At 47.3% G+C, this 18743-nt stretch overlaps 1 pseudogene; it reads left to right on the top strand.

Annotated features, from left to right (window-relative positions):
* The first annotated feature begins 1704 nt into the window (after window positions 1-1704).
* Window positions 1705-18743, top strand: part of LOC106596040 (transcription initiation factor TFIID subunit 2-like) — a 53777-nt pseudogene continuing 36738 nt past the window's right edge.

The following is an 18743-nucleotide window of genomic DNA, read 5'->3' as shown; positions in this document are numbered from 1 at the left end:
AATAAGGGACATAATATGGAAAAAGTGAAGAATATTAGAACACGCCCCGACTCCTCAGCCAATCAGAACATCCATAGCTTACCCTTACCAAGTCCATCCCTACACCTACCATATGCTGGAGGAGTGAGTGGAGCACCCTCTAGTGTCAAACAGAATGTACACTTTGAAATTGGACTTAGATATATATTTTTTTAACCTTTATTTAACTAGGCAAGTCAGTTAAGAACAAATTATATTTTCAATGACGACCTAGGAACAGTGCCTTGGGGCGGCCTAGGAACTGCCTTGTTCAGGGGCAGAATGACAGATTTGGACCTGGTCAGCTCGGGGATTTGAACTTGCAACCTTTCGGTTATTAGTCCAATTCTCTAACCACTGCCACCCCAGATATGACCAGTCCAAGACTACATTCATGTCAAATCAAATTTTATTGGTCACAGCGCCCTCTGCTGTTTTCTGAAGTCCACAATCATCTCCTTGGTTTTCTTGACATTTAGTGACAGGTTATATTCCTGGCACCACACTCCGAGGGCCCTCACCTCCTCCCTGTAGGCTGTCTTGTCATTGTTGGTAATCAGGCCTACTACTGTTGTGTCGTCTGCGAACTTGATGATTGAGTTGGAGGCGTGCATGGCCATGCAGTCATGGGTGAAAAGGGAGTACAGGAGGTGGTTGAGCACGCACAACTGTGTGGCCCCTGTGTTGAGGATCAGCGAAGTGGAGGTGTTGTTTCCTACCTTCACCACCTGGGGGCGGCCCGTCAGGAAGTCTAGGACCCATTTGCACAGGGTGAGGTTCAGACCCAGGGCCCCGAGCTTAATGATGAGCTTGGAGGGTACTATGGTGTTGAATGCTGAGCTACAGACAATGAACAGCATTCTTACATAGGTATGCCTCTTGTCCAGATGGGACAGGGCAGTGTGGTGGCGATTGCATCGTCTGTGGATCTATTAGGGCGGTAAGAAAATTGAAGTGGGTCTAGGGTGTCAGGTAAGGTAGAGGTGATATGATCCTTGAGGTTAAGCATAGGCCTGGATGTGACATCCAAAAGCTCATTTTTCCATCCATTCCCAAATCTATTTAATGTTAAAAAGTCGAAAATGGCTCTAAAAGTCCTAACCTAACCTTAACCATTTAAATGTCAAATTCAATGGGGTAGGGACATCCCGAGGAACCAAGATAGCACTGACCGAATCACAACCGGTTCCCACTAGATATTTGTTTTATTTTTTGTATTTGTAAAATGGCTATATCGTTAATATTCATGAAAACAAAACATTTATGTTTGGTTAGGGTTATGTATAAGGTTATCAGTGTGGTTTAGGTTAATTTTAAGCCCAATGCAATGCTAGAAACAAGAAAGTTAGAAACAAGTAACCTTGTGGTTAGAGCGTTGGACTAGTAACCGAAAGGTTGCTAGATCGAATCCCTGAGCTGACAAGGTCAAAATCTGTTGTTCTGCCCTGAACAAGGCAGTTAACCCACTGTTCCTAGGCCGTCATTGTAAATAAGAATTTGTTCTTAACTGACTTGCCTGGTTAAATAAAGGTAAAATAAAATAAATAAAAAAGTTAACTAGTGACGGCCGCTCAACAATCCCAACACTTCGAGTAGTAAAGTGTAATGGATTAACACTCCAGTCCGGTTGCTGGCGGTAATGCACCTTTTGGTTGTCAACCGCCATTTTAAAATCATTAAACATGAACAAGAACTTTGGGCGGTCGGACCGACGGAGAGGATGTAGTTGAATGTTTTTATAGCTCAACATTGACAAAAATGCTCATTTGAAGCCGAATTGATTCTTGTATAGCTGAATGATAGGCTTTGGTGGCGTGCATATGTGGAAAAAACGTTTGAGACACTGACAGCATTGCATAGACAGCCAGCGGGGAAGAATGGCTGGAAGTGTTGTGTTAACGTTGGCTATTAACTAGCTAGCGTTAGCACTAGCCAACCGACTAGCTAGCGTTAGCACTAGCCAACCGACTAGCTAGCGTTAGCACTAGCCAACCGACTAGCTAGCGTTAGCACTAGCCAACTGACTAGCTAGCGTTAGCACTAGCCAACTGACTAGCTAAACCGTCACATTCACTGCGCATGAACTCATTGCGTTGGGATTTATTAGGACTGGAAATATAGCTTGCTAGCCGCTTACATTATTACAGTTGTCTTACAATATTTAATGCGTGGAAACCCTTGTGCTCACTGGTGCTTTTGTTGTGGATACAGGAAGAACTTTCCAATCCACACGACCATCGCGTCAAACCCGTAGTTCACGAACATGATCAAATTCATATACCGTATCAATGCATGAAATCAAGATGAACAGGAAGAAGGACAAGGGATTTGAGAGCCCGCGGCCTTTTAAATTATAAGTATTTTCTATTACCTTTGGCTTAGTTAGCTGTGCACACACGTTTGTCCTTAAGTTATTACTTGGCACGTGATATAATACTGTAGCGACGTTATATCTCAATGTGTTAACCTGTTATATGTTATGTTTATTCCTACACGACTCACCAGGTTGTCTGCATCAACAACATCAACTTCCAAAGAAAGTCTGTGATTGTAAGTATATCGTAGTAAATAAATTCGTTAACTATAGTCCCCCAAGTACCCGCAATAAAATGCTGTTTCTCATCACAATCACTTAGACTATATTCCTGTTGTTGTATCTGTAGAACCTAGCTGTAGGCTATATCCCTGTTGTTGTATCTGTAGAACCTAGCTGTAGGCTAGATCCCTGTTGTTGTATCTGTAGAACCTAGCTGTAGGATATATCCCTGTTGTTGTATCTGTAGAACCTAGCTGTAGGATATATCCCTGTTGTTGTATCTGTAGAACCTAGCTGTAGACTATATCCCTGTTGTTGTATCTGTAGAACCTAGCTGTAGGATATATCCCTGTTGTATCTGTAGAACCTAGCTGTAGCCTATATCCCTGTTGTATCTGTAGAACCTAGCTGTAGGCTATATCCCTGTTGTTGTATCTGTAGAACCTAGCTGTAGGATATATACCTGTTGTATCTATAGAACCTAGCTGTAGACTATATCCCTGTTGTATCTGTAGAACCTAGCTGTAAGCTATATCCCTGTTGTTGTATCTGTAGAACCTAGCTGTAGGCTATATCCCTGTTGTTGTATCTGTAGAACCTAGCTGTAGGCTATATCCCTGTTGTATCTGTAGAACCTAGCTGTAAGCTATATCCCTGTTGTTGTATCTGTAGAACCTAGCTGTAGGATATATCCCTGTTGTTGTATCTGTAGAACCTAGCTGTAGGCTATATCCCTGTTGTATCTGTAGAACCTAGCTGTAGGCTATATCCCTGTTGTTGTATCTGTAGAACCTAGCTGTAGGATATATCCCTGTTGTTGTATCTGTAGAACCTAGCTGTAGCCTATATCCCTGTTGTATCTGTAGAACCTAGCTGTAGGCTATATCCCTGTTGTTGTATCTGTAGAACCTAGCTGTAGGCTATATCCCTGTTGTATCTGTAGAACCTAGCTGTAGGCTATATCCCTGTTGTTGTATCTGTAGAACCTAGCTGTAGGCTATATCCCTGTTGTTGTATCTGTAGAACCTAGCTGTAAGCTATATCCCTGTTGTATCTGTAGAACCTAGCTGTAGGATATATCCCTGTTGTTGTACCTGTAGAGCCTAGCTGTAGGATATATCCCTGTTGTTGTATCTGTAGAACCTAGCTGTAGACTATATCCCTGTTGTATCTGTAGAACCTAGCTGTAGGATATATCCCTGTTGTATCTGTAGAACCTAGCTGTAAGCTATATCCCTGTTGTTGTATCTGTAGAACCTAGCTGTAGGATATATCCCTGTTGTTGTATCTGTAGAACCTAGCTGTAGGATATATCCCTGTTGTTGTATCTGTAGAACCTAGCTGTAGGATATATCCCTGTTGTATCTGTAGAACCTAGCTGTAGGCTATATCCCTGTTGTATCTGTAGAACCTAGCTGTAGGATATATCCCTGTTGTTGTATCTGTAGAACCTAGCTGTAGGCTATATCCCTGTTGTATCTGTAGAACCTAGCTGTAGACTATATCCCTGTTGTTGTATCTGTAGAACCTAGCTGTAGGATATATCCCTGTTGTTGTATCTGTAGAACCTAGCTGTAGGCTATATCCCTGTTGTATCTGTAGAAACTAGCTGTAGGCTATATCCCTGTTGTTGTATCTGTAGAACCTAGCTGTAGGATATATCCCTGTTGTTGTATCTGTAGAACCTAGCTGTAGCCTATATCCCTGTTGTTGTATCTGTAGAACCTAGCTGTAGGCTATATCCCTGTTGTTGTATCTGTAGAACCTAGCTGTAGGCTATATCCCTGTTGTATCTGTAGAACCTAGCTGTAGGCTATATCCCTGTTGTTGTATCTGTAGAACCTAGCTGTAGGCTATATCCCTGTTGTTGTATCTGTAGAACCTAGCTGTAAGCTATATCCCTGTTGTATCTGTAGAACCTAGCTGTATGATATATCCCTGTTGTTGTACCTGTAGAGCCTAGCTGTAGGATATATCCCTGTTGTTGTATCTGTAGAACCTAGCTGTAGACTATATCCCTGTTGTATCTGTAGAACCTAGCTGTAGGATATATCCCTGTTGTATCTGTAGAACCTAGCTGTAAGCTATATCCCTGTTGTTGTATCTGTAGAACCTAGCTGTAGGATATATCCCTGTTGTTGTATCTGTAGAACCTAGCTGTAGGCTATGTCCCTGTTGTTCTATCTGTAGAACCTAGCTGTAGGCTATATCCCTGTTGTATCTGTAGAACCTAGCTGTAAGCTATATCCCTGTTGTTGTATCTGTAGAACCTAGCTGTAGGATATATCCCTGTTGTTGTATCTGTAGAACCTAGCTGTAGGCTATATCCCTGTTGTATCTGTAGAACCTAGCTGTAGGCTATATCCCTGTTGTTGTATCTGTAGAACCTAGCTGTAGGCTATATCCCTGTTGTTGTATCTGTAGAACCTAGCTGTAGGATATATCCCTGTTGTTGTATCTGTAGAACCTAGCTGTAGCCTATATCCCTGTTGTTGTATCTGTAGAACCTAGCTGTAGGCTATATCCCTGTTGTATCTGTAGAACCTAGCTGTAGGCTATATCCCTGTTGTTGTATCTGTAGAACCTAGCTGTAGGCTATACCCCTGTTGTTGTATCTGTAGAACCTAGCTGTAGGCTAGATCCCTGTTGTTGTATCTGTAGAACCTAGCTGTAGGATATATCCCTGTTGTTGTATCTGTAGAACCTAGCTGTAGGATGTATCCCTGTTGTTGTATCTGTAGAACCTAGCTGTAGACTATATCCCTGTTGTATCTGTAGAACCTAGCTGTAGGCTATATCCCTGTTGTTGTATCTGTAGAACCTAGCTGTAGGCTATATCCCTGTTGTTGTATCTGTAGAACCTAGCTGTAGACTATATCCCTGTTGTATCTGTAGAACCTAGCTGTAGACTATATCCCTGTTGTTGTATCTGTAGAACCTAGCTGTAGGCTATATCCCTGTTGTTGTATCTGTAGAACCTAGCTGTAGGCTATATCCCTGTTGTATCTGTAGAACCTAGCTGTAGGCTATATCCCTGTTGTTGTATCTGTAGAACCTAGCTGTAGGCTATATCCCTGTTGTTGTATCTGTAGAACCTAGCTGTAAGCTATATCCCTGTTGTATCTGTAGAACCTAGCTGTAGGATATATCCCTGTTGTTGTACCTGTAGAGCCTAGCTGTAGGATATATCCCTGTTGTTGTATCTGTAGAACCTAGCTGTAGGATATATCCCTGTTGTTGTATCTGTAGAACCTAGCTGTAGGATATATCCCTGTTGTATCTGTAGAACCTAGCTGTAGGCTATATCCCTGTTGTATCTGTAGAACCTAGCTGTAGGCTATATCCCTGTTGTTGTATCTGTAGAACCTAGCTGTAGGATATATCCCTGTTGTTGTATCTGTAGAACCTAGCTGTAGGCTATATCCCTGTTGTTGTATCTGTAGAACCTAGCTGTAGGATATATCCCTGTTGTTGTATCTGTAGAACCTAGCTGTAGACTATATTCCTGTTGTTGTATCTGTAGAACCTAGCTGTAGGATATATCCCTGTTGTATCTGTAGAACCTAGCTGTAGGCTATATCCCTGTTGTATCTGTAGAACCTAGCTGTAGGCTATATCCCTGTTGTATCTGTAGAACCTAGCTGTAGGCTATATCCCTGTTGTATCTGTAGAACCTAGCTGTAGGCTATATCCCTGTTGTATCTGTAGAACCTAGCTGTAAGCTATATCCCTGTTGTTGTATCTGTAGAACCTAGTTGTAAGCCAAATCCCTGTTGTTGTATCTGTAGAACCTAGCTGTAGACTATATCCCTGTTGTTGTATCTGTAGAACCTAGCTGTAGGATATATCCCTGTTGTTGTATCTGTAGAACCTAGCTGTAGGCTATATCCCTGTTGTATCTGTAGAACCTAGCTGTAGGCTATATCCCTGTTGTATCTGTAGAACCTAGCTGTAGGCTATATCCCTGTTGTTGTATCTGTAGAACCTAGCTGTAGACTATATCCCTGTTGTATCTGTAGAACCTAGCTGTAGGCTATATCCCTGTTGTTGTATCTGTAGAACCTAGCTGTAGGCTATATCCCTGTTGTATCTGTAGAACCTAGCTGTAGGCTATATCCCTGTTGTTGTATCTGTAGAACCTAGCTGTAGGATGTATCCCTGTTGTTGTATCTGTAGAACCTAGCTGTAGGCTATATCCCTGTTGTTGTATCTGTAGAACCTAGCTGTAAGCTATATCCCTGTTGTTGTATCTGTAGAACCTAGCTGTAGGCTATATCCCTGTTGTATCTGTAGAACCTAGCTGTAGGATATATCCCTGTTGTATCTGTAGAACCTAGCTGTAGGATATATCCCTGTTGTTGTATCTGTAGAACCTAGCTGTAGGCTATATCCCTGTTGTTGTATCTGTAGAACCTAGCTGTAGGCTATATCCCTGTTGTTGTATCTGTAGAACCTAGCTGTAGGCTATATCCCTGTTGTTGTATCTGTAGAACCTAGCTGTAGGATATATCCCTGTTGTTGTATCTGTAGAACCTAGCTGTAGGCTATATCCCTGTTGTATCTGTAGAACCTAGCTGTAGGCTATATCCCTGTTGTTGTATCTGTAGAACCTAGCTGTAGGATATATCCCTGTTGTTGTATCTGTAGAACCTAGCTGTAGGATATATCCCTGTTGTATCTGTAGAACCTAGCTGTAGGATATATCCCTGTTGTTGTATCTGTAGAACCTAGCTGTAGGCTATATCCCTGTTGTATCTGTAGAACCTAGCTGTAGGCTATATTCCTGTTGGATCTGTAGAACCTAGCTGTAGACTATATCCCTGTTGTATCTGTAGAACCTAGCTGTAGGCTATATCCCTGTTGTATCTGTAGAACCTAGCTGTAGGATATATCCCTGTTGTTGTATCTGTAGAACCTAGCCACGTGACTAAGAACCAAACATATTTCTACTGAGAGACATTGAAAACAACAGTAGAAGTATATGTAGTCTTAGTCATTTGGCCGTGTAGAACCAGTCTAGTTTCTCATCCATGTCAACTGACACACCCCTCTATTTGACAGGGCTTTGTGGAGCTGACCATCTTCCCAACTGTGGTCAACCTGAACCGGATCAAACTCAACAGCAAGCAGTGCAGGATCTACAGGGTTAGAGTCAACGACCTAGAAGCACCATTCATTTACAATGACCCTACTCTAGAGGTCTGCCACCACGAGTCCAAGCAGTAAGTATTGTCCTCATACACACATGGTCTAGTATTCATAACTCTCCATGAAGGAAACAGAAAACATCTTACATCTTATCCTCCAATATTCTCCTTTCTTCTTTCTGATGTTTTCACAAGAAACAATGACTGGGATATGTGGATGTTTTATCTACCTTAGTGGAAGGCACACTAAGTTGCTCTGGATAAGACTTCCTGCTAAATTACATAAATGTATGTAAAGTGGAGGGGAAGAGGACAGGAGGAATCATGGAGGAGATTTGAGATTCACCCCTGTAATTCCACAGCTACTTTCATAACAGTGACTTGCAGTAAGTCCTCACCTCTTCCTCTCTCTGCTCTGTCCCTTGCAGGAGGAACCTGAACTATTTCTCCAGTGCCTACACAGCAGCAGTCAGTGCTGTGGACCCTGATGCAGGACACGGCGAGCTGGTCATCAAAGTCCCCTCGGAGCTGTGGAAGCAAGGAGACGGTAATACAGTGAAATGTTGTCTCTGAATTGGGTTCATCTATATTATGACCTTTGGTGAATGACTGACCTCCGTTGCATCTGACTTGAGTCTTGGGTCTGTGGTTTGAATATAAAGGTTCAAGGCGTATTCTGAAAGCCATTATTGGTCCTAGATCTGTTTATATAGCACCAACACACCTGGAACAAGGCTAATGTCCTGCAATGCTCTTAGCTTAATGCATAGCATCAGAAGCTTTAAAGTATTGTTTATGTACAATTGAACTTAGTGCCCTCTAAATAATTGACTGTTTCTGTGTCTTCAGAGATGAATGTGCTGAAGGTGTACATAGAGTTCTCTCTGGACCAGCCTAAAGGAGGCCTTCACTTTGTGGTGCCTGACGTAGAGGGGAGCATGGCTGAGAGAGGAGCACACGTCTTCTCCTTCGGATACCAGAACTCCACAAGGTGGGGAGGGAGACATTGATTGATGTCATATTGAGACTTTTATTCTCTGTGCTGTCTAGGCTGTCATTCTCTCTCTCTTTTTCCTCACTCTTCTCTTTCTCTGTCATTCTCTCTCTCCATGTTCTCTGTCTCTCTCTGTCGTTCTCTCTCTCCTTTCTCTCTGTCATTCTCTCTACTCTCTCTCGCTTTCATTCCCTCTCATTCTCCTCCATGTTATTCTATCAGATATGTTGTGACAAGCCTCATCCTTCCTTTCATTCCCTCTCATTCTCCTCCATATTATACTATCAGATATGTTGTGACAAGCCTCATCCTTCCTTTCATTCCCTCTCATTCTCCTCCATGTAATACTATCAGATATGTTGTGACAAGCCTCATCCAACCTTTCATTCCCTCTCATTCTCCTCCATGTAATACTATCAGATATGTCACAAGCCTCATCCTTCCTTGCTCCTTGACTACCTACACTCTTGTCCACCGGTCTTCCTCTCCCAGGTTCTGGTTCCCCTGTGTGGACTCGTACTCTGAGCTGTGCACCTGGAAGCTGGAGTTCACAGTGGATGCCTCTATGGTGGCTGTGTCCTGTGGGGACTTGGTAGAGACTGTCTACACCCATGACATGAGGAAGAAGACCTTCCACTACGTCCTCCCCCATCCCCACCGCCGCCTCCAACATCTCACTGTCTGTCGGGCCCTTTGAGATCCTGGTTGACCCCTACATGCATGAGGTACTGTGTGTGTGGAAAAGCATTGCATAGAAACCCAGCATTACCCATCACAATATATTTAGTAGAAGCCAGTAGGGTGTTCTGAAAGGAGAATGGATTTAGTAGACGCCCATAGAGAATAGAGGCAGGCAACCATATAGGGTAAAATATGTTGACATATATACACTGAGTGTACAAAACATTAGGAACACCTTCGACGGGGCATGGGACTCTACAAGGTGTTGAAAGTGTTCCACAGGGATGCTGGCCCATGTTGACACCAATGCTTCCCACAGTTGTGTCAAGTTGACTGGATGTCCTTTGGGTGGTGGATCATTCTTGATACACACGGGAAACTGTTGTGTGTGAAAAACCCAGCAGCGTTGCAGTTCTTGACACAAACTGGTGCGCCTGGCATCTACTACCATACCCCGTTCAAAGGCACTTAAATATTTTGTCTTGCCCTTTCACCCACTGAATGACACACAATCCATGTCTCAATTGTCTCAAGGCTTAAAAATCCTTCTTTAACATGTCTCCTCCCCTTCGTCTACACTGATTGAAGTGGATTTAACAAAGTGACATCAATAAGGGATCATAGCTTTCACCTGGATTCACCTGGTCAGCATGTGATAGAAAGAGCCGGTGTTCCTAATGTTTTGTCCTCTGTGTGTATATTTAAGCAGATTTCCTTTCCACCTACGACCACTAGGTGGAGATTGAGTCATTATACTCTGTAAGTTGAAGCCGCTTCAGGGATGTGTGAATCAGTCTAGGAACCCGGCGTGCTATGCTGACATATTGTCCAAGATGGCTCTCTTCTAATATACGTTTTGATAGAATAGAATACAACAGAAACAGAATAAGTGTATTCCCCCCCAGAGGGAACTTCTGGAATGTTGCTGCGTTGACACCTTTTAAAGATATTTTCCCTTTTCCCAGGTGACCCACTTCTGTTTGCCCCAGCTCCTGCCCCTGTTGAAACACTCCATGTCCTACCTGCATGAGATCTTTGAGTTCTACGAGGAGATCCTGACCTGTCGATATCCTTACTCCTGCTTCAAGACTGTGTTTGTGGACGAGGCCTACGTCCAGGTGTCTTCCTACGCGTCGATGAGCATCTTCAGGTGGCTACAGTCTCTTGTCTCGTCCTAATTCCGTTCTTTATGTGGCTTTACTCTCCGTCAACAACACATTTTACATTTGAACAATGTTTCACAACGTTTGGATATCACATTGTATTGTGGAAACTTCTCGCTGTTTTAAAGTTTTACATTTTCCACGAGTTGTCACTGAAAATAGGTTGATTGGTAGGTCCAATTAAATTCTGATTTATTATGTCAATATTTACTCGGTTAAGACCTGCACCTCAGGTGCTTTTGCAGTTTCCCTCGGTGACAAAGAACAGCTCTCCTCATCCATTCATTTCTCACTTTCACTTTTCATAATGCTGACTTGTTTTGTCTCTATCTCTTGCCCATCTCTCTCTCGCTCTTCCCTCTCTCTTCCTCTCTCCTCTCAGTACTAATCTGCTCCACAGTGCCATGATCATAGACCAGACCCCCCTGACCAGACAGTGTTTAGCTCAGGCCCTGGCCCAGCAGTTCTTTGGCTGCTTCATCTCCAGGATGTCCTGGTGAGTAACGTACTGAGTACTACCAGACTGAGTACTACCAGACTGAGTATAGTGGAGTGGTGGAGCGGCCTACAGAAACCACACGCACACACACACACTCTCACACACACTCGTCAAACGTAAGAAGCACTCCTGGTTCAACCTAGGGGCTCGTCGGTAACCTAGGGGCTCGTCGGTTAACCTAGGAGCTCGTCGGTTAACCTAGGGGCTCGTCGGTAACCTAGGGGCTCGTCGGTAACCTAGGGGCTCGTCGGTTAACCTAGGAGCTCGTCGGTTAACCTAGGAGCTCATCGGTAACCTAGGAGCTCGTCGGTAACCTAGGAGCTCGTCGGTAACCTAGGGGCTCGTCGGTAACCTAGGAGCTCGTCGGTGGCCTAGGGGCTCGTCGGTGGCCTAGGGGCTCGTCGGTTAACCTAGGAGCTCGTCGGTAACCTAGGAGCTCGTCGGTAACCTAGGAGCTCGTCGGTGGCCTAGGAGCTCGTCGGTAACCTAGGAGCTCGTCGGTGGCCTAGGGGCTCGTCGGTAACCTAGGAGCTCGTCGGTAACCTAGGAGCTCGTCGGTGGCCTAGGGGCTCGTCGGTAACCTAGGAGCTCGTCGGTGGCCTAGGAGCTCGTCGGTGGCCTAGGAGCTCGTCGGTGGCCTAGGGGCTCGTCGGGTGGCCTAGGGGCTCGTCGGTTAACCTAGGAGCTCGTCGGTAACCTAGGAGCTCGTCGGTAACCTAGGAGCTCGTCGGTAACCTAGGAGCTCGTCGGTAACCTAGGAGCTCGTCGGTGGCCTAGGAGCTCGTCGGTGGCCTAGGGGCTCGTCGGTGGCCTAGGGGCTCGTCGGTTAACCTAGGAGCTCGTCGGTAACCTAGGAGCTCGTCGGTGGCCTAGGAGCTCGTCGGTGGCCTAGGAGCTCGTCGGTGGCCTAGGAGCTCGTCGGTAACCTAGGAGCTCGTCGGTTAACCTAGGAGCTCGTCGGTAACCTAGGGGCTCGTCGGTAACCTAGGGGCTCGTCGGTAACCTAGGGGCTCATCGGTGGCCTAGGGGCTCGTCGGTAACCTAGGGGCTCGTCGGTAACCTAGGGGCTCGTCGGTAACCTAGGGGCTCATCGGTGGCCTAGGGGCTCGTCGGTTAACCTAGGAGCTCGTCGGTGGCCTAGGGGCTCGTCGGTTAACCTAGGAGCTCGTCGGTGTTATTTGGATTTGTTGTTTCCTAAGAACAGTGTGGTAACTGTGGGTTCCTATCCAGATTTCTAGAAGTCTAGTACAGAGAGATTATTGAAATGATATTTCATCATCGTATTCAGTACCAGGCATAAATTGAACAAAGCTTTGGCATAGCTGAGAGTGTCTCAGTATGATGAATCTGTGTATGTGTTTGGCAATGTGTCTACAGCCGAGGGGGGTGTGTGTGTGTCTTGGCAAAAGTGCGGCTGCTGTCAGTTGGGGAGGCTGAGGTTTCACGACGCCTTCAAAGGATCACTGCAAACAATGGACCCCCTGTCTTATTAAGTGTTTAAAACTAAGTCAGATGTGGAAGCTCCACTTAGTCTTATTGAAGTGGCTTGTATCAAAAACCACAGTTGTGTAAGACCACAGAGAAATCAAACAGGCCTGGTTTCATTTATTTCCAAGACTGTAATTGAAGTCAGCTTGTTTTCTGAAACTGAGCTCGTATCCAGCTTGTAAAGAGAGGTTTAGCACTTTCTGTGTGTTACAGATTTTCACATGATTTCATCTCACTTCATGAAGCTACTGGCCAGTATTCATTAAATTAGTGAGTTAAAAACCACCATGGTTGAATAAAGTACATTGTTTCTCTCTTTTATATATATATATATATATGGTAAGGTAAGTTTAAACGTCTGCCAAACTGGTTAAAATGACATCATTCCATTGTTGTTCTGCCAGCATGCCTGTTGTTCTGCTTTTCTTCCACTTCCAAGCCTGTCGTCTGGCCTGTCGCCCGGCCGGTCGCCTTACCTGTCTGGTCTGTGTTCTGTAGGGCTGATGAGTGGGTGCTGAAGGGGATCTCTGGCTACATCTATGGTCTGTACCTGAAGAAGACCTTTGGAGTGAACCAGTACCGCCACTGGATCAAAGAGGTAGGGAGTGAACCAGTACCTCCACTGGATCAGAGAGGTAGGGAGTGAACCAGTACCTCCACTGGATCAGAGAGGTAGGGAGTGAACCAGTACCTCCACTGGATCAGAGAGGTAGGGGGTGAACCAGTACCTCCACTGGATCAGAGAGGTAGGGAGTGAACCAGTACCTCCACTGGATCAGAGAGGTAGGGAGTGAACCAGTACCGCCACTGGATCAGAGAGGTAGGGAGTGAACCAGTACCGCCACTGGATCAGAGAGGTAGGGAGTGAACCAGTACCTCCACTGGATCAGAGAGGTAGGGAGTGAACCAGTACCTCCACTGGATCAGAGAGGTAGGGAGTGAACCAGTACCTCCACTGGATCAGAGAGGTAGGGAGTGAACCAGTACAGCCACTGGATCAGAGAGGTAGGGAGTGAACCAGTACCGCCACTGGATCAGAGAGGTAGGGGAGTGAACCAGTACCTCCACTGGATCAGAGAGGTAGGGGAGTGAACCAGTACCTCCACTGGATCAGAGAGGTAGGGAGGAACCAGTACCTCCACTGGATCAGAGAGGTAGGGAGTGAACCAGTACCTCCACTGGATCAGAGAGGTAGGGAGTGAACCAGTACCTCCACTGGATCAGAGAGGTAGGGGAGTGAACCAGTACCTCCACTGGATCAGAGAGGTAGGGAGTGAACCAGTACCTCCACTGGATCAGAGAGGTAGGGAGTGAACCAGTACCTCCACTGGATCAGAGAGGTAGGGAGTGAACCAGTACCTCCACTGGATCAGAGAGGTAGGGAGTGAACCAGTACCTCCACTGGATCAGAGAGGTAGGGAGGAACCAGTACCTCCACTGGATCAGAGAGGTAGGGGAGGAACCAGTACCTCCACTGGATCAGAGAGGTAGGGAGTGAACCAGTACCTCCACTGGATCAGAGAGGTAGGGAGTGAACCAGTACCTCCACTGGATCAGAGAGGTAGGGAGTGAACCAGTACCTCCACTGGATCAGAGAGGTAGGGAGTGAACCAGTACCTCCACTGGATCAGAGAGGTAGGGAGTGAACCAGTACCTCCACTGGATCAGAGAGGTAGGGGAGTGAACCAGTACCTCCACTGGATCAGAGAGGTAGGGAGTGAACCAGTACCTCCACTGGATCAGAGAGGTAGGGAGTGAACCAGTACCTCCACTGGATCAGAGAGGTAGGGAGTGAACCAGTACCTCCACTGGATCAGAGAGGTAGGGAGTGAACCAGTACCTCCACTGGATCAGAGAGGTAGGGGTGAACCAGTACCTCCACTGGATCAGAGAGGTAGGGGGTGAACCAGTACCTCCACTGGATCAGAGAGGTAGGGAGTGAACCAGTACCTCCACTGGATCAGAGAGGTAGGGGTGAACCAGTACCTCCACTGGATCAGAGAGGTAGGGGAGTGAACCAGTACCTCCACTGGATCAGAGAGGTAGGGAGTGAACCAGTACCTCCACTGGATCAGAGAGGTAGGGAGTGAACCAGTACCGCCACTGGATCAGAGAGGTAGGGAGTGAACCAGTACCGCCACTGGATCAGAGAGGTAGGGAGGAACCAGTACCTCCACTGGATCAGAGAGGTAGGGAGTGAACCAGTACCTCCACTGGATCAGAGAGGTAGGGAGTGAACCAGTACCTCCACTGGATCAGAGAGGTAGGGAGGAACCAGTACCTCCACTGGATCAGAGAGGTAGGGAGTGAACCAGTACCTCCACTGGATCAGAGAGGTAGGGAGTGAACCAGTACCTCCACTGGATCAGAGAGGTAGGGGAGTGAACCAGTACCTCCACTGGATCAGAGAGGTAGGGAGTGAACCAGTACCTCCACTGGATCAGAGAGGTAGGGAGTGAACCAGTACCTCCACTGGATCAGAGAGGTAGGGAGTGAACCAGTACCTCCACTGGATCAGAGAGGTAGGGAGTGAACCAGTACCTCCACTGGATCAGAGAGGTAGGGAGTGAACCAGTACCTCCACTGGATCAGAGAGGTAGGGAGTGAACCAGTACCTCCACTGGATCAGAGAGGTAGGGAGTGAACCAGTACCTCCACTGGATCAGAGAGGTAGGGAGTGAACCAGTACCTCCACTGGATCAGAGAGGTAGGGGGTGAACCAGTACCTCCACTGGATCAGAGAGGTAGGGGTGAACCAGTACCTCCACTGGATCAGAGAGGTAGGGGGTGAACCAGTACCTCCACTGGATCAGAGAGGTAGGGGGTGAACCAGTACCTCCACTGGATCAGAGAGGTAGGAGTGAACCAGTACCTCCACTGGATCAGAGAGGTAGGGAGTGAACCAGTACCTCCACTGGATCAGAGAGGTAGGGAGTGAACCAGTACCTCCACTGGATCAGAGAGGTAGGGAGTGAACCAGTACCTCCACTGGATCAGAGAGGTAGGGGAGTGAACCAGTACCTCCACTGGATCAGAGAGGTAGGGAGTGAACCAGTACCTCCACTGGATCAGAGAGGTAGGGAGTGAACCAGTACCTCCACTGGATCAGAGAGGTAGGGGAGTGAACCAGTACCTCCACTGGATCAGAGAGGTAGGGAGTGAACCAGTACCTCCACTGGATCAGAGAGGTAGGGAGTGAACCAGTACCTCCACTGGATCAGAGAGGTAGGGAGTGAACCAGTACCTCCACTGGATCAGAGAGGTAGGGAGTGAACCAGTACCTCCACTGGATCAGAGAGGTAGGGAGTGAACCAGTACCTCCACTGGATCAGAGAGGTAGGGAGTGAACCAGTACCTCCACTGGATCAGAGAGGTAGGAGTGAACCAGTACCTCCACTGGATCAGAGAGGTAGGGAGTGAACCAGTACCTCCACTGGATCAGAGAGGTAGGGAGTGAACCAGTACCTCCACTGGATCAGAGAGGTAGGGGAGTGAACCAGTACCTCCACTGGATCAGAGAGGTAGGGAGGAACCAGTACCTCCACTGGATCAGAGAGGTAGGGAGTGAACCAGTACCTCCACTGGATCAGAGAGGTAGGGAGTGAACCAGTACCTCCACTGGATCAGAGAGGTAGGGAGTGAACCAGTACCTCCACTGGATCAGAGAGGTAGGGAGTGAACCAGTACCTCCACTGGATCAGAGAGGTAGGGGGTGAACCAGTACCTCCACTGGATCAGAGAGGTAGGGGGTGAACCAGTACCTCCACTGGATCAGAGAGGTAGGGGGTGAACCAGTACCTCCACTGGATCAGAGAGGTAGGGGGTGAACCAGTACCTCCACTGGATCAGAGAGGTAGGGGTGAACCAGTACCGCCACTGGATCAGAGAGGTAGGGGGTGAACCAGTACCGCCACTGGATCAGAGAGGTAGGGGGTGAACCAGTACCGCCACTGGATCAGAGAGGTAGGGGGTGAACCAGTACCGCCACTGGATCAGAGAGGTAGGGGGTGAACCAGTACCTCCACTGGATCAGAGAGGTAGGGAGTGAACCAGTACCTCCACTGGATCAGAGAGGTAGGGAGTGAACCAGTACCTCCACTGGATCAGAGAGGTAGGGAGGAACCAGTACCTCCACTGGATCAGAGAGGTAGGGAGTGAACCAGTACCTCCACTGGATCAGAGAGGTAGGGAGTGAACCAGTACCTCCACTGGATCAGAGAGGTAGGGAGTGAACCAGTACCTCCACTGGATCAGAGAGGTAGGGAGTGAACCAGTACCTCCACTGGATCAGAGAGGTAGGGAGTGAACCAGTACCTCCACTGGATCAAAGAGGTAGGGAGTGAACCAGTACCTCCACTGGATCAGAGAGGTAGGGAGTGAACCAGTACCTCCACTGGATCAAAGAGGTAGGGAGTGAACCAGTACCTCCACTGGATCAGAGAGGTAGGGAGTGAACCAGTACCTCCACTGGATCAAAGAGGTAGGGAGTGAACCAGTACCTCCACTGGATCAAAGAGGTAGGGAGTGAACCAGTACCATCAGAGAGGTAGGGAGTGAACCAGTACCTCCACTGGATCAGAGAGGTAGGGAGTGAACCATTACCGCCACTGGATCAAAGAGGTAGGGAGTGAACCAGTACCTCCACTGGATCAGAGAGGTAGGGAGTGAACCAGTACCTCCACTGGATCAGAGAGGTAGGGAGTGAACCAGTACCTCCACTGGATCAGAGAGGTAGGGGGTGAACCAGTACCTCCACTGGATCAGAGAGGTAGGGGGTGAACCAGTACCTCCACTGGATCAGAGAGGTAGGGAGTGAACCAGTACCTCCACTGGATCAGAGAGGTAGGGGGTGAACCAGTACCGCCACTGGATCAGAGAGGTAGGGGGTGAACCAGTACCTCCACTGGATCAGAGAGGTAGGGAGTGAACCAGTACCGCCACTGGATCAAAGAGGTAGGGAGTGAACCAGTACCTCCACTGGATCAGAGAGGTAGGGAGTGAACCAGTACCTCCACTGGATCAGAGAGGTAGGGAGTGAACCAGTACCTCCACTGGATCAGAGAGGTAGGGAGTGAACCAGTACCTCCACTGGATCAGAGAGGTAGGGAGTGAACCAGTACCTCCACTGGATCAGAGAGGTAGGGAGTGAACCAGTACCTCCACTGGATCAGAGAGGTAGGGGAGTGAACCAGTACCTCCACTGGATCAGAGAGGTAGGGAGTGAACCAGTACCTCCACTGGATCAGAGAGGTAGGGAGTGAACCAGTACCTCCACTGGATCAGAGAGGTAGGGGGTGAACCAGTACCTCCACTTGATCAGAGAGGTAGGGAGTGAACCAGTACCTCCACTGGATCAGAGAGGTAGGGGGTGAACCAGTACCGCCACTGGATCAGAGAGGTAGGGGGTGAACCAGTACCTCCACTGGATCAGAGAGGTAGGGGGTGAACCAGTACCTCCACTGGATCAGAGAGGTAAGGGGTGAACCAGTACCTCCACTGGATCAGAGAGGTAGGGGGTGAACCAGTACCTCCACTGGATCAGAGAGGTAGGGGGTGAACCAGTACCTCCACTGGATCAGAGAGGTAGGGGGTGAACCAGTACCTCCACTGGATCAGAGAGGTAGGGAGTGAACCAGTACCTCCACTGGATCAGAGAGGTAGGGAGTGAACCAGTACCTCCACTGGATCAAAGACGCTGTATCTCAGTGCAAGAGGAGTCACTGCAGTCCCTGGTTCGAATCTAGGCTGCATCACATCCGGCCGTGATTGGGAGTTCCATAGGGCGGCGCACAATTGGCCCAGCGTCGTCGGGGTTTGGCCAGTGTAGGCCGTCATTGTAAATAAGAATTTGTTCTTAACTGACTTGCCTAGTTAAATAAAAAATACAAATATAGGGAATTGGTTATGCTGGTCCCACTCTGCCAAATAAACACATGTCTATATTGGTTATGCTGGTCCCACTCTGCCAAATAAACACATGTCTATATTGGTTATGCTGGTCCCACTCTGCCAAATAAACACATGACTATATTGGTTATGCTGGTCCCACTCTGCCAAATAAACACATGTCTATATTGGTTATGCTGGTCCCACTCTGCCAAATAAACACATGTCTATATTGGTTATGCTGGTCCCACTCTGCCAAATAAACACATGACTATATTGGTTATGCTGGTCCCACTCTGCCAAATAAACACATGTCTATATTGGTTATGCT

This window comes from Salmo salar, unplaced genomic scaffold (assembly GCF_905237065.1).
Source record: "Salmo salar unplaced genomic scaffold, Ssal_v3.1, whole genome shotgun sequence".
NCBI lineage: Eukaryota > Metazoa > Chordata > Actinopteri > Salmoniformes > Salmonidae > Salmo > Salmo salar.
Note: the sequence above shows the minus strand (reverse complement) of the source record. Positions and strands in the feature narration are given on the sequence as shown.